Source organism: Elaeis guineensis, chromosome 14 (genome assembly GCF_000442705.2).
Source record: "Elaeis guineensis isolate ETL-2024a chromosome 14, EG11, whole genome shotgun sequence".
Lineage (NCBI taxonomy): Eukaryota > Viridiplantae > Streptophyta > Magnoliopsida > Arecales > Arecaceae > Elaeis > Elaeis guineensis.
Genome location: NC_026006.2, coordinates 24,099,621 through 24,123,000, shown reverse-complemented (window position 1 = coordinate 24,123,000; position 23,380 = coordinate 24,099,621).

Sequence of the window (23,380 nt, the reverse complement as noted above, 5' to 3'; positions counted from 1 at the left end):
TGAGAAGCTCATGGCCCGAGGTTGCATCCACCAGTTGATCAATTCTGGACAGAGGATAGCTGTCCTTTGGGCAGACTTTATTCAACTTTTTGAAGTCTATACACATCCTCCACTTGCCGTTTGCCTTTTTGATGAGGACCATATTGGAAATTCAGTCAGTATAGTTGACTTCTCTAATGAATTCAGCCTTCAGGAGTTTATCCACTTCCTCGGCTATCGCCTTTTGCCTTTCCAATGCATGACCTCAGATTGTTTCTTTCGTCGGCCGATGCTTTGGATCAACGGCCAGACGATGTTCCATGACCCCTGCGTCGATCCCCGGCATGTCTACCGAGACCCAAGCAAAAACATCCACATTCTTTTGTAGGAAATCAATGAGCTACGCCTGCACCTCTTCCCCCAGGTTGGAGCCGATCTTCACCACATGCTCTTTATTCCCATCATTCAAAGGAATCAAAACAAGATCTTCAATTGGCCACCCCTTTCCTCAGTGAGGTCATCGTGGGCGTCCAATACATCAATCGGACAGAGGTCAGATCGGTCACTTCTTTGCAAGGCTATGCTGTAGCAGTGTCTCGCCAAGGCTTGATCTCCTCTGACCTCTCCAACCCCCTGACCCGTAGGAAATTTCAACTTTAAATGGTAGGTCGACACCACAGCTCGAAGGGCGTTAAGGTCGGGCCGGCTGAGTATTGCGTTATAGGCGGACGGCGCCTTTACCACCAGGAAGTCCACTCGCACACTGGATTGTTTCAGAAATCGACCTGCAACCATAGTCAGGGTTATCATTCCTTCCACGGGCATGGCATCACCCGTGAACCCTACCAGTGGGGAGTTCACCGGCCCTAAATGATCATCCAGAATGGACATTTTTGAGAACACATTGTAGAACAAAATGTCGGCCGAACTTCCATTGTTGACAAGAATGCGGCGCACATCGTAATTAGCTATATTTAAAGAAACTACAACCGCATAGTTATGAGGAAATTGAACTCCCAGAGCATCTTCCTCAGTAAAGGTTATGGATTCCTCAATCCTTTGTCGCTTGGGAGGTCTGACCAATACACCGATTGTTCCCCACCGGGATTCCCTTGAGATGGTGTTGGTGAAACCGATTGTAGGCCGATTATCGGGCTGCTCCATGCCGACTACCGTCGTCAGAGGAAGAGGAGCTTGGGAATCAGGAGATGAGGCCGAGGCTTGCAGAGCTCACTGAGATCAGGCCGTGGGGGCCATTGACCGCCTGGTGGATGCCCTTCAGGGAGACATCAGGTGGAGATCAGGCAGGCAACCGAAGGAGGAGATGTCAGAGAAGATGATCGGAGGTGGTCCCGTAGAGTGCTCCTTTAAGAATAAGGGTACTGTGAAGACACAGCCCTTCCTCTAGCACCAATCCTGTTGATGCAAAAATCTACCAATGTCGGAGAAGCTGGAGTCGAGGGAGTCACGATCGCCGTCGGGACCTGCAAAGGAAGTCTAAACCAGAGTTGGGGGTGCTCCGACAAGACCCTCTGATGCTCAAGTCAGTTCTCTACCTCAACAAGAATGGAGTGCTCGAACGAAAATTTTTGCAGAGTTTTTTGATAGAGATTAGAGCTTAGAGAATAACATATCTGGGGGTACCCTCTTTATAGGCAGAGGGCGTAACAGATTGACAGCGACATCTGTAACCGCCCGGTAGTGGGCCGTTCGGGGCCATGAAGAGTTTGTTACGGAGAGTAGTGGAGTGGAGTCGTGGCCATCGCCGTGGCCTACCACGTGGAGCCTATTGTGGAGAGTGGAGTGATGTCCATTGTCATGACTTGCCAGAGCATGATAAAGCCGCATGAGATCCGTTATAGGAAGTGGAGCAGAGTCGCGGCCATTACTGTGGCCTGCCAGGGAGTCCAGGCCTGTCGGTCGAAGCTCGGTTGGGATGTCTGGTGGGGAGGGGTAGCTCTCCATCTGAGAGGAGCTCGGATGTTGCTGGTGAGCTTTCTACCGTTGGGTGCCTTGGGCGCTAGTACTGCAGGTGAAAGTCATCTGCTGTAGAAGCTCGGTCAGGGGCTTTCTACGGACGAAGTTCAGTTTCATGTAGAATCCGATAGAAGGTCGACCGACAGTGGATGTCGGATGGTGCTAGAGAGGTTCACCCACTAGAGGGGTTCGGCTGCTGGAGCCTATGCGTTGTAGGAGTTCGTCCGAAATCTATCCGCTACAGAAGTTTGGTCGGAGTCTGGTTCTCGTAGAAGTCTGGATGGGGATCATTTGTTGAGGAAGCTCGACCGAAGCCTGCCTGCAATAGAAGTCCAGAAGGAATTCATTCACAAGGGAAGCTCGGGTGGAGGCTTACAGTAAAAATCCGATGTGGACCACTCGTAGTAGAAATTTGTAGTAGACCGCTTGTAGTAGTAGCTCGGAGTAGATCGCTTGTAGCAGAAGCTCGGAGTAGATTGCTTGTAGCAGAAGCTCGGTGTAGATCGCTTGTGGTGGGGACTAGGAGTCTGGTCCTTATAAGAATTCGAACGAGGTCTACCTGCAATGGGAGCTCAGGGCTGAAGTCTGGCTCCCGTAGGAGCTTGGACGAAGTCTACCTGCAGTAGGAGTTCGGAGAAGAAGTCCGGCTCCCGTAGGAGCCCGGATGAAACCCAGAAGGCGATCGACCGTCGTAGAAACTTGGATGGAGCCCATCCATCATGGAGATCTACTGTCGGGAAAATTCGGCCACTGACGAACTGACGTAGTTCTGGAAAAAATTCGGATTGGAGTCGATCGAATCCTGTCGGAAAAGATCCGAAAGGGGTCCGGAGAGCGGTTGACCCTTGTAGGAGATCGACCGATGGTAGAATCCAGAGAGCACCTGGAGCAACCTAATGGACAACCGAAGAAGCTTATCTCCGGAGAAGCCCGAGAGATGTGGCCGGAGTTCGTCCATCGGGGGAACCCAATCGACACTTGTGGAAGAAGCTATGGGAGTTTATCCGTCGGCAAAACTTGGAAATATTGCGGAAGCTCGACCGTCGGAGAGGTTCAGAAATATGCCGCCCAAGGTTGGACGTCGGCAGAGTCCCGGGAGGGTCATTCCTGGTACGAACTTCGACTGGAGGGGTATTTTATACCCAACAAGTCTCCTGGATCCTGCGAGTATTCCATCTTTCCTTTTCTTCTTCTTTTCTTCTTCTTTTCTTCTTCTCTCCCCTTTTTTTTTTTTAAACCATGCGTCACCTCTTTCCTTTTTTTTTTTACTCCATTGTTGATCTCCTTTTCCCTCTTTTTTTTTTTTTTTTTTTTTTAAGAATGGACGCCGAAGCAGCACGGATGCTTGCCAGGGGCCTCAAGGTTCATAAAAGAAAAGGCGTTGCGGCCTCCGAGTCGGCAAAGAAGGCCAGAACGGAGGAGACAAGCTCAGCCACGCCTGCCCAGGCGGCCCTCACTGTCGATGTTCCTTCAGACGTCGAGCCCCCAGTTCCCCTAGCCTCTTCGAGGAGTTCTCCCGCTGAGGTTCCCTCTTCGGAGGCCCGCTCCGAGGAGGTGCCAGGGGTTGAGAGGGGGAGGAGAAAGAAGACGGTGGCCCGCAGGGTCAGCGGCCACCGAGCTACCATCGAAGAATCCCACGGCTCTGAGGAAGAGCCGGTGGAGAATCCCTTTAATGACAGGGACCTGATAAAGCGACTGGTCGATGGGTGCATCCAACCCGAAGTCATCCAGAGGATCATTCGTGTCGATCCCGAACAGTGGGTTTGGGACTCTGTGGGGTCCTTTCTTGAGGTAAGCAGATTCACTTTCCTCCTTCCCCTCGCTCCTTCATTCAATTAACTTCTCAACTTTCATTCTGACTTTCTGGCCACCCTTGCAGATCGGGCACCAGCTCCTCGCCAACATCGAGGTGATGAACAAGGCGAGGAGGGACGCTATCCAGGTGGAGGAAGGTCGCCGGGCCAAAGCTGCCCGCCTCAAGGAAAAGGCTGCCGAGGTAGCCAACCTCCAAGAGGTGCTTGAGAAAGAAAAGCAGGCCTCGGAGGAGATGGTGAGGAAGGCGGAGACCGAGGTCACAAATTTGATGGAGCAGATTTCGATTCTAATCTCGGAGGCCAAGGGCCAAGCGGTGGAGGAGTTCAAGGCCTCCGCTGAAATGAGGGACCTGATCGTCAAGTTCGGTCAAGATGCATTCATCAAAGGATTCGAGCTCTGCCAAGAGAAGGTGGTCAAGAAATTTTCTGAGCTCGACTTCAGCTTCTTGGATGAGGCATCTGAAGATGAAGCCAGGCCCTCTCCTACTGCTGCTGCCACCGCAGCCCCCTTCCAAGAACACCGGGCTCCCCAACTCCTGCTTCGGAGGTCTGAGACCTCTGACTTTGTATTTTTCTTTCACTACAATTTTTTTTTCTTTTATCTTTAAGAGATATTCAATCAATAAAATTGGGCTCCTCCTTATGGGGAACTTCTCTTCTCTTTTCTTTTTTCTTTCTGCAATGAGCCGCGCCTCGACGCTTTTGTCTCCCGATGGTAGTGCCCTGCCGAAGTGCTTCCCTTGCCACAGAGAGTTCCGTTGAGGTCCATGATCTGACATCTGAGGAAGAAAGTCTGTCATCTAACAGAAAAATTAAGGGAGATGGAGAACGAGCTTCGCAGGCTGAGGGAGAGCCACTCAGAGGCCACTGCAGAGGCCACCTACTTTCGGAACCTCCACGTGAAAGGGATCATGGATTACAGTCCGAGGAAAGAGAACTTTGAGAAGGAGCTTAAGGAACATAAGAAGCACGCCAGCGACTGATGTTGGGCTCAGGCTTTCAAGATCAGCTCTCTTGGAGTGGAGCTATCGGCTGCACGGGAGAAGATCGGCCAGCTGGAAGGAAGCTCGTCCTGGCTTTCGACTCGGGCCGACCACGATCGAGAATGGTCGAAGAAGTTCTCCGACCTTCAGCAACAGCTCCAAGACGCCGAGGCAAACTACAATGTATATCGGGCTAGCTGGTGCAAGCAGGTAGACGACTACAGGAGGAAGCTCAGGATGGCGACCGATGAGGTTGCCCACCTTCAAAGGCAGTTATCTGAAGGAGCCCAGTTCGTCCCTGTTCGGGATCCCGACGAACTCCAATCCCTGAGAGGAACCATAGAAGAGCTATCCATCGCCCTTGGGGAGGGGAAGATCGAGCTGCAGTAGTTGAAGATCCAACTGGTATACGAGCAGTAGGCGGTCAAGGATGCAGAGGCGGAATTCGAGGTCCTGAGAAAAAGGCTCCGAGAGGTGGAGAACGAAAGCCAACGGTCTCATCGGATATATCTGGAGATACTAATAAGGGAGAAAGAATTGGAAGAAGAAGTCAAAAGCTTAAGGCACTCCCTGATGAGGGTCGAAGCTGAAAGTTCGAAGTCGGAAGAAGCCGGGCCCCCTTAGAGCTCTTTTTGCCTTCCATCCTTCTATGTGTCCTCTTTTTCTGTTCTTGTCGTTTTTCTTTTTTTTTTTTTTTCTTTGGGCCTTCTGGGCTCTGTAACGTATACCTTGTTAATGAAATGAAAAGGAAATTTTTTGTTACCTTGTCCGCACATTGTGTTGAATTATCGTCCGTCGGACTTCTTTCATTTTTTTTTTCTTTGTCTCGTTCGATGTCGATGTTGTCTGAAGGTTCCTGGTCGTCGTCACGTTGGCTTGCTTTTCTTGTCATCTTTCTTTTTCGGCCTTAAGGGCTTTGTAATGCATACTTAGTTAATGAAATGAAAAAAAAAAATTTTCATTACCTCTTCTACTCATGTGTTGAGTTGTCGTTTGCCGAACTTCTTTCGATTTTTGCCTTGCTCGATATCGATATCATCCGAAGGTATCCAATCATCATCGCATTGACCTGTTCCTTTTGTTTATGGCCGTAGATTTGTTCGGGCCCACTCAAGTTTGACGCTTCTTTTCAGAGTTTGAGCTCGGAGGTCTGAACTTCTCGTCGCCTTGAGGGAGCCGTCTTATCCTTGGCCTGTGTTGAGAGCCCTCTTGGGGACTGGGGATTTTTTATAAGAATCTCTGTCCTCACTGAGATGAGGTCCCCTGTATCTTTGATGTAACTTATTTTTCATTTGTCGCTAATGTAGTTCGTCGCTTTCCTTTTTAACTTCCTCCCTTTTTCTTTTTCTTTTCTCGAGTGAGGGTTTTTCCTCTGCTCTTAGTGGGGTCGCAGGAGTGCAGAGGGGCCATCGAGAAGGTTTTTTTTTTCTTAGTTGGCGTCGGATGAGGTTCTCCTTCTATTCCTGATGTAGTCAATTTCAGCTTAGGTTAGGATGAGGTTCTCCTCCTATTTCTAACAGGGCTGTGGGGGCAAATATGGGCGTTGCAGGGCCTCTTCCCCCATCCAGTCTAAAAGTAATCAGGTCTTCGACTTTGCTCATGTTAGGGCGAGGTTCCCCTCCTGTCCCTAACAGGGCTGTGGGGGCACATATGGGCGTTGCAGGGCCTCTCCCCCCATCCGATCTAAGGAGAACTGGGCCTTCGACTTTGCTCATATTAGGGCGAGGTTCTCCTCCTATCCCTAATAGGGCTGTGGGGGCACATATGGGCGTTGCAGGACCTCTCCCTCCATCCGGTCTAAGGAGAATAGGGCCTTCAACTTTGCTCATGTTAGGGCGAGGTTCTCCTCCTATCCCTAACAGGACTGTGGGGGCACATAAGGGCATTGTAGGGCCTCTCCCCCCATCCGATCTAAGGAGAACCGGGCCTTCGACTTTGCTTATGTTAGGGCGAGGTTCTCCTCTTGTCCCCAACAGGGCTATGGAGGCACATAAGGGCGTTGTAGGGCCTCTCCCCCCGTCCGGTCTTAAAATAACCGGACTTTCAACTTTGCCCAAGTTAGGACAAGGTTCTCCTCCTGTTCCTAACATGGCTTTATTTTCGTTGTTTGAAGGGGTTATCCCGTGTCGTTACGGGTCCATGCCAAAAGGAAAAGATATGCAAATCTGAAAGGAATCTTAATTTAAAGCAAAGTCGTTGGTAATACATTTACAAGTTTTTCAAATCCCATGGTCGTAGAAGGTCTGCTCCTCGTCGAGGTCCTCTAGAGATGGAATTGATGATCCCAATTGGAGGCCGATCTCCGGACTGCTCTTCCCTCCTCGACGGCTCAGGTTGTGGCAGGGCCCTTGGCCGATCCTCTCTACCCTCAGGCCGGCGTCGAATGAACCTGTCGAGCCGACCTCGTCTGATGATCTCCTTGATCTCATCTCAGAGTTGAATGCATTCCTCTATATCATGGCCGTGGTCATGATGGTAGAGGCAGAATTTGTTAGGATTGCGCTTCCCGGGGTGTGTGCGTATTCTTTCTGGCCTTGGGAGCTGCTCCCTGACCTCCATCAGTACTTGAGTTTTCGATGCATTGAGGGGGGCATAGCTGTGAATCTTCCTGGGGGAGAGCCCCGCCGAACCCTGCGGTCCGGGCTTCTCTACCTGCGTGCTCGGAGAGGAGTCTGGGCGCGCTTGTGCCCAGGAGGAGTCTGAGAATATGGCCGAGCTTCACTCGGCCCTCTTTCAACTGCGGGCTTGCTGGAGTCACCATCCTGTCACTCCTTCGCAGCTTCCTCGTCCTTCAGCTTGAAGGCTTCCTCCGCTTGGGCATATCCTTTGGCCCGAGCCAGCAGATCGGCAAAGTCTCTGGGATACTTCTTTTCTAGAGAGAAGAGGAGGTCATTCTTTTGAAGGCCGCTCTTTAAGGTGGCCATTGCAACCGATTGGTCCAGGTTTCGAACCTCCAGGGCGGCGGCGTTGAAGCGGTTGACGTAAGCTCGGATGGATTCTCCCTCCTTTTGCTTGATGTTGATGAGGGACTCCGAACCTCGTCAGGGACACCGGCTGCTGACGAAATGAGCCACGAACTGGTGACTCATCTGGTCAAAGGAGAAGATTGTACCCGGCTTCAGTGTCGAGTACCAATTCTTTGCTGCTCCCTTCAAGGTAGACGGGAAAGCTTGACACAAGATGGCGTCTGGCGCACCATGGAGCAGCATCATGGTCTGGAAGGTCTCCAGGTGATCGACCGGGTCCGAGGTGCCATCGTAGCTCTCAAATTGGGGGAGCTTGAAGTTCAGCGGGATTGGTTCCTACATGATCATTTGAGAGAAAGGAGGGTCAGTGCAGATGTCCTCACCGTAAGCAGTGGGAGCACGGTGGAGCTCTTTGATCCATCGATTTATCTCCTAGAATCTCTGATCCAGGAGGTCCTCTCGATTGTGGGCCTCGAGGGTCTTCTGGTGGAGCGGAGGCAGGGACTCTTCGGGGTTGAATCATGATCGGATGGAGGACTCTCCGCCTTCTGTTTTTCTTTTCTGGGAAAGACAGGGTGGCTTGCCCATGTGGCCCACCCGGTCGTCGAATTCTGGAACTCCGACGATGCTCTTTCCAGCCACACCGATGCCTGCGGCTGCTGCTGCATGGCCTGCACTGCTTCGATGAGGCCTCTGACCTGTTGAACCAGCAGGTCAAACTGCTCCATGCCGACTGCAGTGGTCGGAGGAGGAGGAGCCTGGGAAACCGAAGATGAGGTCGGAGCTTGCGGAGCTCGCTGGGATCTGGCTGCGGAGGCCGTTGACCGCCTGGTGGATGCCCTTCGGGGAGGCATCAGGTGGAGATCAGGCAGGCAACCGGAGGAGGAGATGTCGGAAAAGATGACCGGAGGTGGTCCCGTTGAGCGCTCCTTTAAGAACAAGAGTACTACGAAGACACAGCCCTTTCCTCTAGCGCCAATCCTGTTGATGCAAAAATCCACCGACGTCAGAGAAGCTGGAGTCGAGGGAGTCACGGTCACTGCCGGGACCTGCAAAGAAAGTCTAAACCAGAGTTGGGGGTGCTCTGGCAAGACCCTCCGACGCTCAAGTCAGTTCTCTGCCTCAACAAGAATGGAGTGCTCGAATGAAAATTTTAGCAGAGTTTTTTGATAGAGATTAGAGCTTAGAGAATAATATATCTGGAGGTTCCCTCTTTATAGGCGGAGGCCATAATAGATTGATAGCGACGTCTGTAACCGCCCGATAGTGGGCAGTTCGGGGCCATGAAGAGTTTGTTACGGAGAGTAGTGGAGTGGAGTCGTGGCCATCGCCGTGGCCTGCCACGTGGAGCCTGTTGTGGAGAGTGGAGTGATGTCCGTTGTCGTGACTTACCAGAGCATGATGGAGCCGTGTGGGATCTATTATAGGAAGTGGAGCAGAGTCGCAGCCATTAGTGTGGCCTGCCAGGGAGTCCAGGCCTGTCGACCGAAGCTCGGTTGGGGTGTCTGGTGGGGAGGGGTAGCTCTCCGTCTGAGAGGAGCTCGGATGTTGCTGGCGAGCTTTCTACCGTTGGGTGCCTTGAGCGATAGTACTGCAGGCGAAGGTCATCTGCTGTAGAAGCTCGGTCAGGGGCTTTCTACGGACGAAGTTCAGTTTCACGTAGAATCCGACAGAAGGTCGACCGACAGTGGATGTCGGATGGCGCTAGAGAGGTTCACCCGCTGGAGGGGTTCAGCTGCTGGAGCCCGCGCATCGTAGGAGTTCGTCCAGAATCTGTCCGTTACAGAAGTTCAGTCGGAGTCTGGTTCCTGTAGAAGTCCGGATGGGGATCATTTGTTGAGGAAGCTCGGCCGAAGCCTGCCTGCAATAGAAGTCTGGAAGGAATTCGTTCACAAGGGAAGCTCGGGTGGAGGCTTACAGTAGAAATCCGACGCGGATCGCTCGTAGTAGAAATTTAAAGTAGACCGCTTGTAGTAGAAATTTGAAGTAGACTGCTTGTAGTAGTAGCTCGGAGTAGATCGCTTGTAGCAGAAGCTCGGAGTAGATCGCTTGTAGCAGAAGCTCGGTGTAGATCGCTTGTGGTGGGGGCTAGGAGTCCGACCCTTGTCAGAATTCAGATGAGGTCTACCTGCAATGGGAGCTCAGGACTGAAGTTTGGCTCTCGTAGGAGCTCGGACGAAGTCTACCTGCAGTAGGAGTTCGGGGAAGAAGTCCGGCTCCCGTAGGAGCCCGGATGAAACCCAGAAGGCGGTCGACCACCGTAGAAACTTGGATGGAGCCCGTCCGTCGTGAAGATCTGCAGTCAGAAAAGTTTGACCACTGACGAACTGACGTAGTTCTGAAAGAAATTCAGATTGGAGTCGATCGAATCCTGTCGAAAAAGATCTGAAAGGGGTTCGGAGAGCGGTTGACCCTTGTAGGAGATCGACCGATGGTAGAATCTAGAGAGCGCCTGGAGCAGCCTGATGGACAACCGAAGAAGCTTATCGTCGGAGAAGCCCGAGAGATGTGGCAGGAGTTTGTCCATCGGGGGAATCCGGTCGACACTTATGGAAGAAGATGTGGGAGTTTATCCATCGGCAGAACTTGAGAATATTGCGGAAGCTCGACCACCGGAGAGGTTCGAAAATATGTCGCCCAAGGTTGGACGTCGGCAGAGTCCCGGGAGGGTCACTCCTGGTACAAACTTTGGTTAGGGGGGTATTTTATACCCAACACACAGCAAGGATCCGAATGGCTAGGGGCCAAAGAAACGTGCAGTCAAACCCAATAGCCTCGCTGCGAATAGCGAATGACACTGTAGGTCAAAGGACTACTCACATCACTACAGCATCGAAAAGACTACTGACGAGTGAGCAGATATCCATGTGGTTCTCATGTTGGTCATGCTCAGTGTAAATTATTCTCTAACAACCATCCTTACCTTCATCCCACTGTCTCTACACCACAGATCCGAAACTCATTTGCCCACAAGAGAGGTGAACCGTGCATCGATCTCAAATGAATTGATCACTGTCCTCTGTGACGATCCTTTGATCGGAAGTATTTAGAAATTAATCACTAATTAATGTATGTCTCAAATTCTTAATTCTTTAAGAATATATAAAAATCATCTTTGTTAATTTTTAAGACAAATAATGGACACATATACATCATTGGAATGAAAAAGTCCATTATTGATAATAAAGGGGCACCAATCTTTGGTGCTCCAACTTCCTACTTGCCAAATAAATTCACTGAGTGAATTTTTGACATTCTAGATACTTGAAGTAGAAGGACTCTTCCCTCTCTATGTACCATAAAAATCTCATTAATTTTTGGCATCAAAACATAGGAGATCTGGTTTGAAATTTAAGGCAATGTGTATTAGTTAAGAGCCTTCTTTAAGAAGGACTCTTTACTTCACACACCAAAATAAGGGGGTGGCATTTATTTTTATGTGTGGGTTCTAGTGGGTGTAGAGGACTCCTTCTCCACTTGAAACTAGTCTAAGTTGGATAAGGATCCAATTTAAATTGACCCAATCCCATTAGGTCAAAGCCAACTGGTCTAGGTTAGCTCAAACAATTTGATCTAAATTAATTTAGAAACTTGGGTTAATATAATGTGCTAGCATATCAAATTAATCTATAAAATTTATATTAAACTCTAATTAGATCAAACCAAAGTCAAATCCTAAAGTGTGTGATCCATTAAGTTTTAAATCTAGCCAGCAGTGGACCCAGACTTTCGACATAACCCTAATCTGATAAGATTAGGTCATTCGAAGAGTCCCAATCAACTTGGACTCTTCCAAATTGACTCCAAAATTAAACTCTTTTAATTTTGATGAATTTATAAGTTAAGATTGATATCTAGCAATATGTCATGACTATCCAAAAGATTTAGAATTTTGATAAAAAATTATCAAAATACCCTTTAGTGGTAAGTTCCCGTGTAATTCAATCTTTCAGTCAAACAACATCCCAGATGAGCTGTGGGCATGAAAATATGTCAAATTCAATTACTTATTATTATGTATCTTGATCAGAAGGTGATGATTCAGTTGATGATATATTAAAAAAATTTTCTAATTATCATCTTATTTTGGCCAAAGATTTCTGAATCAACGACCTATGAGATCACATAGGATGTTCACTCCCCTTATTAGGAGTAACTAATCCCTTATTAATCACTCACAACCTCCATGCACTCTTCACTATATCCAGAACACCCCATACAAGGATCAAAGAACTAAGTTAGGTAGTGAATCAAAATATGAATCCAAGTACATAAAGTACCATGATGACCACAGGTCTAAGGATCACATACATAACTCCCACTAGAGAAATATCAGTTGACATATAAATAAGACTCCATCTGATATTCTCTCGTAGGTCAATTCAGTAAACTCATTCTCTAATGAGCACCTTATCCTTGTATTAGTATCATCACACAAGTCATTGTGAGATCAACCATCCTCATTTTTGAGCATACATAGGACATGCCAGTCTTATCGATATCATTGATCCCCGACTCAATGTATCAATGACTAAAAATATTTTAGGTTAGGACTATCAAGAAATTAAATCTCACTGGCATGATCTCATCATGGTCCTAAAACTATTGTCCAAACCTATGGAGTTCATTATAATCTTAAAATAATTAAGATGCAGTATATAATGAAATAAAAATATCTTATTTTATTAATCATAAATATCAATTACATAAGTCTAAAAGATAAATTACAATAAACATCCTATCTCATCCTATATGCGATTGGCTTGTAGGCCATTATTTTTTCACGCACAACACCATCCAGTGGTCCACAAGGGAGGTGCTAATCAAAAGTTTGCATGGAGAAAAAATTAGATAAAATAGGGTGTGACACATGGATAAGAGTCCTTAACAATATGGACTCTTATATAAGGCACATAGATTAGGGTCAACTAGGTTTCCAACTTTATCCAATTTTCATGAGAAACTCATAAAGTGATTTAGCCATAGAAGGACTCCTCTATGCCTAACATCAGATCACAAACCTTCATAATTTTTTTTCATCATGAAATTATTAGATAGGAATGAGAAAAGGGGCATCCCATCCTATGGGACAGCAACACAAGATAAACCCCAGTCTTTGGTGCATGGGATACAGGTTTTATGGTGCTAAGTCTCTGGTTCAACCAGCCAAGGGTTAACCCAACTTAGGATCAAATCTGATTTGATCTTAATTGGATTTAATTAGCCAAATCTGAAACTGTTGCCCAGCTATGCAACCCAAGAGGGGGGGGGGATGAATTGGGTTTCTAAAAATTTAAGCTTAACTTATGACTTATGAAAAATGTTTGGCAATAGCTAAAAGAATATGGAGAGTTAAATTAATTCAGGACTAATAGCTAAAAGCAAGAATGCAAGAAAATAATGAAGAGTTAAAGGGAGGCAATTATGCACACCACAAACAAAAGGATTTATAGTGGTTCAGTGCCAACCTTGCACCTACATCTACTCCCCAAGCTCCTACTTGGGAATTCCAATCCACTAATCTTGTATTCAACTCGAATACAAACATCGGAAACACCGACTCTAGCTATTCCAAGCTAGACCACTTATTTTTTGGGTACAAGCCAACCCAATACACTCCGATTCTAGGTTCGGATCAACCTTTCCTTATTTTGGAACCCTTTCAAAACAAAACCAATCACTCAAACTGAGTATAACAATTTATAGCATAATTAAGCATAAAGAAAAGCTCCTTCAATGAGCGAATATAACTTTAAATACACTTTACTCAAGAGAAGAAGACCCTTTTCGGATTTTCTCAAAGTGGTTGGGGACTTGAATGTGCACTTGAGGAGTTGGTGAACTTGGTTTAAAGGCTTCTTCAAAGCTTTGAATGAACTCTTGATTAGGGCTGAAAAGTTGGCTTGAAAAACCCTTTTTCAAAATCTCTCTTTTGAATGCTCTTGAATGCTCTCTTGAATGCTCTTCTTAACTCTTCCAAATCCCTTCTTTTTTTTATTTTCCACCTTTTGGATCCTTTTATAGCTTTAAGAAATAGAGAAAAACATTCTAGGCTGAAAAAGAGTCGTTAGACCACATTAAGTGAACATTAAAAGCACTTAAAACGGGTTAAAAACTAGCCGTTGCAGAGAAATCCCGTCACAGGGGTCGACTCATGGGTCGACTCATGCCTGGGGGTCGACTCATGGGTCGACCTCTGTGGAAGAACATCAGAGAATTACCAGAAAATAAGGTTCTGTGATTTTTGGCCTAAAGACTGCAGGGGTCGACTCATGGGTCGACTCATGCCTTGGGGGTCGACTCATGAGTCGACTCACAGGTTGTGCCAGGCCAAAAGATCTGCGTGTCAAACAGCTCATGTGCCATGAGTTGACTCATGGGTCGACTCATGATTTTCAAGCATGCATATCTTTCAAAATACAAGTCCAAAAACAATGAAATTTTTGCCAATGGATCACAAATCTTTTGTTCTACTATTTGATACTATCAAATCAGGGTTTTGGTAAAATTACGATTTTACCTCTGAAGAGCAAAAAGTCTTTTTCAAATAAAAATTATTAGTACCCCTTCAACTGCTTTGTAATCATCAAAATCAATCTAGGGAGCAACAATCTCCCCCTTTTTGATGATGACAAAATACTTGAACAAAAGCATCTATGTGAATCATGAATTTCAAAAGGATGCATTATAAGTGCATTAGCTTGAAAAGAAGATTGATTCTTTTGGCATGTGATACAAGTGCTCATTTGCATAAATAGTTTGCCCATTGCTTAATGATTTAAAAATTTGCTCATTTGATTATGTGATTTTGGTGTTAGAGTAGAAAATTTATTTTTGTTATCAGAGTAAGTTGTATCTTGAAAATTTGCTCATTCTCATTTGATTATTTAGTTTTAGTATCAGAGCAAGTTTAATAATTAAGTGTACCAATGCATGTCTAAGAATTAATTTTAAAGGTTGCTCATTTGTATTGTACTTAGCAATTTACTCATTATATTTTTAAGTCATTTAATAATTTTTCTTTTGATATTGTTCTTTAATTTCTCCCCAATTCATTCATTTTATTTTCAAGTCTTTTAATAATTTATAATTTTGCTTTTGATATTGTTTTTTAATTTCTCCCCAATTCATTCATTTTATTTTCAAATCTTTTAATAATTTATAATTTTGCTTTTGATATGTTTCTTTTTCTTTAATTTCTCTCCCTTTTTGACATCATCAAATATTGTTAGCTCTCCCTCTTTCTCTGAATACGTTTTCTCTTTAGTGTTTCTTCAAACTTCTTATTCTAATCATTAATGTTTGCTCTCCCTGAATACAGTAATCATTAACCAAAATATGCCATAGATTACCATAGATATGAATTATCAACAAAGAGAAGATATATAATCAAGAGATGATTGACATCATAACAAAGAGTAGATATATAATTAAAAGATAATTGATACCATAGTTGTTTCAATACATATTCCATAAAAGTCAACCAGTTAATATCATTACATGGCCCAAAAGATAGATCCTAGAAAGAACAACACTTAGGATCTAGTAAAGCTCATGACTAGATGGATCAGAGTCATCAGAGATAGGGTGAGGAGATGATGGATCTCGACCAAGAGCACGTCCTCTACCCCGTCTGCCTCTGCCACGAGTGGAGGTGCTGGCACGAGCAGGTGAGCGAGATGAACTAGGAGGCTGAGAACGTTGAGAGGCCAAAGACTGGACTGAAAGAGTGAGTCTAATGGAATCAAGAACGTTCAGTGCTCTCAAAACAGACTGAAGTAGAGCAGTGAACTGAGTAGATGCATGCTCACTCGAGCCTCTGATCTCTCTCCTCAATAACTCATAACCACCCTCCAATGCACCTCTGAGTCTGCCAGCCTCTGCAGTAAGGTCTGTGACCTCAATAGTGCTCTCCTGTGGCTGAGGATGGGCCAAAGCTAAGACTTGCCCCTGCAAGTCAAGAACTCTCCCAGTCAGTCTCAAAATGCTGTCCTCGAGCTGCTGAATCCGAATAGACTGATCTGAGATCAACTGAAATACAATGGAGATATGGGGAATCAAGGTTTGATCAGATGAATCTAATGATGTGGATCCCGGTGCAAATGTAGAAGTGCTCCACTGACGAGAAAGCAAGGAAGCCACATGCTGAGAAATCTGCTCGATCTGATCATCAGCCAATCAGTACTCTGGGAAAGGTGCTCTGCTGTCTGGCTGCTGAACTGGTGTGTGCCTCCTGGTGAACTCTGAAGGGCCAGCCTCTGGGTCTGAAACAAACTGGATATCTGGAGATGCTATCCTGAAGTCATGGAGAGGAGATGAGGGACCTTCTTCCTCAGCTCTATCTTCTACTCTGTCCTCAGCTCTCTCCTCAGAACCCTTGATCCAACCACCATCAGTTTTAGTAAATCCCATGCGGTGCAGAGTGTGTTGGTTGATGGTGTCTGTGTGAGAAAACTTAGCTGATGCCTCCCCCTCAAAACTGACTCCAAACCTCCTGAAAATTAGTGTGAGAGCCATACCAAAAGGCAAATGTGCCTTGGATCTGTTCAGTGTCTCTCTCATGGCCTCAATCATTAAAGCAGGGAGGTTTAATGAGGTTTGAGTGATCACATGAAATATTATACAAATATCTCGGCCAGAAAGGAGGTCATGCCTACCACTCCTTGGGAAGAAAAGCTTTGTCACTAATTGATGTAAGATTCTCATTTCAATTGACAAAATTTTGGCTTCCAATTTATTCAAACTTCCCGAGTAGGTTCCTCCTAGAATTACATTGATCCCCTCTTCCTTCACTGCGAGTTCCATGTAAGAATATCCCTCACAGGAAAAATGTAGTATCTCTCCCAAAGTAATAGGATCTAAGCATATATCAACTCTCTTAACAGTAGAAGTTACTGTTCCATTGCCATAGTGTAGATTTTGATAAAATTCTCTAACCAAGTCTACAAATGTAACTTCCTTGAGAGAGCAGTAAAAACTCCAACCCTGATTTTTTATCTTTGTCCCAAAGGAGAAACCTTCTTTTTCAAAGAATCTAAAATCCACATTCTTGCCGGTTTCTACCTTCCTATCAGATAGAGGGATTTTGCTAGGGCTAAGGGGAGACTGAGAGGGACCTTGAGCAGACACTGAAGCCGGAATGGGAGCAGTGGAGGACTGAGCAGCTTGCCTTTTCCTGCGGACACTTTCTTCTAGCTCACGAACTGATTTTCTTCTTTGAGGGAGCTTCATCTTTGGGGCCATTCTTACCACAAGAGCAGGCAGGGAGACTCGGAGGATCAAATGGATGAGTAGAAGGAGGGTTACAAGAGGATGGAAAGGGATTTTGACAGAGAGAAGAGACGGTTTTGAGAAGAACGGTGGAGGCTAGGGCATGCTCCAACCGCTTCAATCAAGGGAGAAAGATGCGAAAAGCTCCTTTCCCAGGCGGTGATTTGAGGTGGAGAGGAGAAGGGAGAATGTTCTTGGGTTAAATCCTTGGTTTTGGAGAGAAAGAAGATGAGGATGACGGGTCTTGGAGGGAGGAAGATGAAGAGAATAGAGGGTCGGCTCATGAACAGGTTTTAAGACAAAATGGAATGAGCCCGTGGGATGTTGGCCGAAAATTACAAGCTTGCCAATGGGTCGACCCTAGGGGGTCGACTCATGAATCACAAAAATTCAGAAAAAATATGAATAAATTTTGAAAAAAATTAAAATTTTGGGAGAAGGAATTTTGCTCAATGACAGGTTGTGAGAATGATAATCTTGAGCTTTTAGGACCAAGAGAGATGATAGAAATTGATCTCAAATCGATTCCTTGGAAATGGAGAAACACTTAGGCATAAGGATCAAGAATTCCTAGATTTCTCCTAATTTCACAGAATCTACCCTCGCTAAGGACCTTTGTAAAGATATCAGCTAATTGATTTTTAGTGTAAACATATTCAAGAGTTATATCTTTATTTTGAACATGTTCTCTTATAAAATGATGTCTTATTTCAATATGCTTAGACCTTGAATGTTGAATTGGATTTTTAGTTAGATTTATGGCACTTGTGTTGTCGCATCTTATGGGTATTTCATTAAGTTTGATTCCAAAGTCTTCGAGTTGTTGCTTAATCCACAAGATTTGAGCACAACAACTTCCGGCTGCAATGTATTCGGCCTCAGCCGTAGACAGTGCTACCGAATTTTGTTTCTTGCTAAACCAGGAGATTAGGTTAACTCCAAGAAATTGGCAAGTTTCACTTATGCTTTTTCTATCTAATCTACATCCAGCAAAATCAGCATCTGAATATCCTAATAAATTAATTAGTGAGTCCTTAGAGTACCATAACCTTAGAGTTTGAGTACCATTCAAGTATCTAAGGATTCTTTTAACAGCATTCAAATGAGATTCTTTAGGATTAGATTGAAATCTAGCACACAAACAGACACTAAACATGATATCAGGCCTACTTGCAGTTAAATATAATAGAGAGCCAATCATACCTCTATAGTATTTTAAGTCTACACATTTACCTTCTTCATCCTTGTCAAGCTTACATGAGGGGCTCATGGGTGTGCCAATTGCTTTGGAGTTCTCCATTCCAAATTTTTTGAGTAATTCCTTGGTGTACTTGCTTTGGGTGATGGAGATTCCTTCTTTTGTTTGTTTGATTTGGAGTCCGAAGAAGAAAGTGAGTTCTCCCATCATGCTCATTTCGAACTCCCCCTGCATGAGCTTAGCAAAGTCTTGACAAAGAGATTCATTAGTAGACCCAAAAATTATGTCATCAACATAAATTTGTATTACTAACATATCATTTTGAATTTTTTTAATAAAGAGGGTTGTGTCTACATTACCTCTTGAAAAACCATTATTTAGTAAAAATTTGCTTAGCCTATCATACCAAGCCCTAGGTGCTTGTTTTAATCCATATAAAGCTTTATTTAATTTAAAAATATGATTAGGAAAAGCATGATTTTCAAATCTCGGGGGTTGTTCTACATAGACTTCTTCAGCAATATATCCATTTAAAAATACACTTTTGACATCCATTTGAAATAATTTAAATTTCATAAAGCAGGCATATGCAAGTAGAAGTCTAATGGCTTCTAATCTAGGAACAGGTGCAAAGGTCTCATCAAAATCAATTCCTTCTTCTTGATTATAACCTTTAGCAACCAATCTTGCTTTATTTCTTATTACATTACCATGTTCATCTAATTTATTCCTAAAGACCCATTTTGTGCCAATTATTGAATAATTTTTAGGTCTTGATACTAAAGTCCATACATTATTTCTTTCAAATTGATTAAGTTCCTCTTACATTGCATTAATCCAATTATAATCATTTTCAGCTTCTTCAATAGTTTTTGGTTCAAGATGAGATACAAAAGCACAATGATTAAATACATCTCTAAGTGAAGAATAAGTTTTTACCCCATGCATAGGATCACCAATGATTAACTCCTTAGGGTGATTGTGAACATACCTCCATTCTTTGGGTAAGTCATTTGTACCTTGAGGTTGTTCTTGAATTTCTTCACCTCTCTCATCCTGTTTGTCTTCTTGTTCCTCGTCCTCTTGAGTTGTTGAATCTTTCAGAGTGATCTCCTTCATTCCTTCTATTAGAGGATTTGCATCATCAACACCCTCATTCTTCCTTGAAGGAAGATCATTAGATTCATCAAAAACAACATGTATGGACTCCTCTACTACTAAAGTTCTTTTGTTAAAAACTCTAAAAGCTTTACTAGTGGAGGAGTAACCAAGAAAGATTGCTTCATCTGATTTTGCATCAAATTTACCAAGTCTTTCTTTACCATTATTTAACACAAAACATCGGCAACCAAAAATATGAAAATATGCAATATTAGGTTTTCTTTCTTTCCAAAGTTCATAGGGGGTTTTCTTTAAAATTTATCTAATCAAAGCATGATTTAAAATGTAACATGCTGTGTTAATTACTTCCGCCCAAAAATATCTTGGAAGGTTGCTTTCACAAAGCATGATTCGGGCCATTTCTTCTAAGGTTCTATTTTTCCTTTCTACTACCCCATTTTGTTGGGGTGTCCTAGGAGCAGAGAAGTTATGGCCAATTCCATTTTCATCACAAAAGTTTTCAAAGTCTTGATTTTCAAATTCAGTTCCATGATCGCTTCGAATATTTTGAATTGAAAATTCATTTTCATTAGTGACTTTTTGATAAAATTTAGTGAAAATATGAAAAGTTTCATCTTTGTGTGCTAAAAAGAAAATCCAAGTAAAACGAGAGTAATCATCTATAATTACAAAACCATATCGTTTTCCTCCTAGACTAGTTGTTCTAGTTGGTCCAAATAAGTCCATATGCAAAAGCTCTAAAGGTCTAGAAGTTGAAACAATATTTTTGGATTTAAATGAAACTCTTGTTTGTTTACCTAATTGGCATGCATCACAAATTCTATCCTTTTCAAAATTCAGTTTTGGCAAACCAAGAACTAATTCTTTCTTAATTAATTTTGAAAGAGAATGCATGCTAATGTGTGCAAGTCTGCGATGCCAAAGCCAACTTGTCTCATTAATTTTAGCATTTAAGGATACTAGGCATTGCATGTTTATTTTGGCTAAATCATTTAAATCTACCATATAAACATTATCATGTCTATGTCCAATAAATTTAATGCCATCATTAACAGGACTAGTTACAATGCACACAGACAATTCAAAAATAACTTTATATCCCTTATCACAAAATTGACTAATACTTAGTAAATTGTGATTTAAACCATCTACTAACAAAACATTTTCAATGTATTTGGAGGGAGTGATACCAATGTTACCTATACCGATGATCTTTCCTTTGCCATTGTCTCCAAAGGTGACCATCCCTCCATCCCTAGCATCAAGCGTGATGAATTGTGATTCACCACCAGTCATGTGTCTCGAGTATCCACTGTCAAGATACCATTTCCTGTTTCCTCCTTGGGATGCTAGACACACCTGCAAGCAAAAGTCAAGTTTTTGTTTTAGGTACCCAAGCTTTCTTGGGTCCTTTTTGGTTAGTCATAATGGTTCCTTTTGGAACCCATATTTTTTTTATAGTTGATTTTGCAGATTTGTTAGAGAAGCAAGTGTATGATTTATGTCCTACTATACCACATTTGAAACAAGTAATATTGGTAGACTTGTTACTTAAAGAGTTTATATAAATATTTTTCAGATATTTTTGTTTCTTCAAGGGGTTATAGCCAAGTCCAGCCTTATCATACACGGCTTTTTGATTATCAAGAATCATATTGAGTTTATTTGAACTCAAGGTGAACTTTTCTACTATTAGTTTTAGCTTGGCGATTTCATTCTTTAAGCTTTGATTATCTTGAAGCAGGGTGGATTTTTCAATTGAAATATTTTCAGTTTGTTTCAATAAAGATTGATTTTTCAATTTTAGTTCTTTGTTCTTCATCCCTAGTTTCTTTAATTCATCAACCAAATCATAGAATGCTTCATGTAATTCTTCAAATGTAAAGTCACTAGGGGTTTCAGAAATTATCTCATTTTCGTGTGCCATAAGGCACAGGTTGGCTTGTTCGGTTGAGGTTTCCTCATCGAAGCTTGAGTCATCACTCGCACTCCATGTGGCCATCATGGCCTTCTTCTTGAACTTCTTGGGACCTTTCTTCAGTTGTGGGCATTCGGATTTGAAGTGTCCCGGCTTCTTGCACTCGTAGCAGATAAGGGGTTGGTCTTTCTCTTTTTCTTTGCTTTGTTCCCCTTTTGTGAATGGCCTCTTCCTCATCCTCTATTTTCTTTTTCTCAAAAATTTCTTAAATCTTCGGGTGATGAGTGCCATCTCTTCATCCTGTTCTTCATCTTCAGTGTCATCAGTTTCTTCATCTGGTGGAGCTGTGGATTTGAGGGCAATGATTCTTTTCTTTTTGACTTCTTCCTCTTGATGTTGCTTTATGCTTAGCTCATGAGTCATCAAAGATCCAAGAAGCTCTTCTAGAGGTAGAGTGTTCAAGTCCTTGGCTTCTTGGATGGCAGTCACTTTGGCTTCCCAAGCTCTTGGCAAGGACCTGAGAATCTTTCTTACAAGCTCACTGTTAGTATAGGACTTACCAAGACTCTTTAAACTATTAATAATATTAGTAAAGCGAATAAACATTCCAGTTATGGACTCATCATGCTCTATTTTGAATAATTCATATTTATGCACAAGCATGTTTATTTTGGACTCTTTTACTTGATTGGTTCCCTCATGGGTTACTTCTAACCTATCCCATATTTCTTTAGCAGATGAGCAAGTAGAAATACGATTAAATTTGTTTGCATCAAGAGCATAATAAAGAACATTCATTGCTTTAGCATTTAATTGGGCCATCTTCTTATCAACCTCATCCCATTCTTTCTCAGATTTGGTTGATTCCTCACCATCTATAATTTTAGTGGGTGTGTGAGGACCGTTCACTATGATACTCCACATATCATAGTCGAGTGCTTGTATGAATATTTTCATCCAAGCTTTCCAATAGGTGTAATTAGACCCATTGAAAAGTGGAGGTCGGTTGGTGGATTGCCCCTCGACAAGAGAAGAGCCGACGTGGGTTGCCATAGATCTTTGGCTCTTTGATTGTTTAGATCAAAGAAGGGCTAGAGCACCGGGCTCTGATACCACTTGTTGCCCAGCTATGCAACCCAAGAGGGGGGGGGTGAATTGGGTTTCTAAAAATTTAAGCTTAACTTATGACTTATGAAAAATGTTTGGCAATAGCTAAAAAAATATAGAGAGTTAAATTAATTCAGGACTAATGGCTAAAAGTAAGAATGCAAGAAAATAATGAAGAGTTAAAGGGAGGCAATTATGCACACCACAAACAAAAGGATTTATAGTAGTTCGGTGCCAACCTTGCATCTACATCCACTCCCCAGCTCCTACTTGGGAATTTCAATCCACTAATCTTGTATTCAACCCGAATACAAACGTCGGAAACACCGACTCTAGTTATTCCAAGCTAGACCACTTATTTCTCGGGTACAAGCCAACCCAATACACTCCGATTCTAGGTTCGGATCAATCTTTCCTTATTTTGAAACCCTTCCAAAACAAAACCAATCACTCAAACTGAGTATAACAATTTATAGCACAATTAAGCACAAAGAAAAGCTCCTTCAATGAGTGAATATAACTTTAAATACACATTACTCAAGAGAAGAAGACCCTTTTCGGATTTTCTCAAAGTGGTTGGGGACTTGAATGTGCACTTGAGGAGTTGGTGAACTTGGTTTAAAGGCTTCTTCAAAGCTTTGAATGAACTCTTGATTAGGGCTGAAAAGTTGGCTTGAAAAACCCTTTTTCAAAATCTCTCTTTTGAATGCTCTTGAATGCTCTCTTGAATGCTCTTCTTAACTCTTCCAAATCCCTTCTTTTTTTTTGTTTTCCACCTTTTGGATCCTTTTATAGCTTTAAGAAATAGAAGAAAATATTCTAGGCTGAAAAAGAGCTGTTAGACCATATTAAATGAGCATTAAAAGTACTTAAAACGAGTTAAAAACTAGCCATTGCGGAGAAATCCCGTCACAGGGGTCGACTCATGGGTCGACTCATGCCTGGGGGTCGACTCATGGGTCGACCTCTGTGGAAGAACATCAGAGAATCACCAGAAAATAAGGTTCTGTGATTTTTGGCCTAAAGACTGTAGGGGTCGACTCATG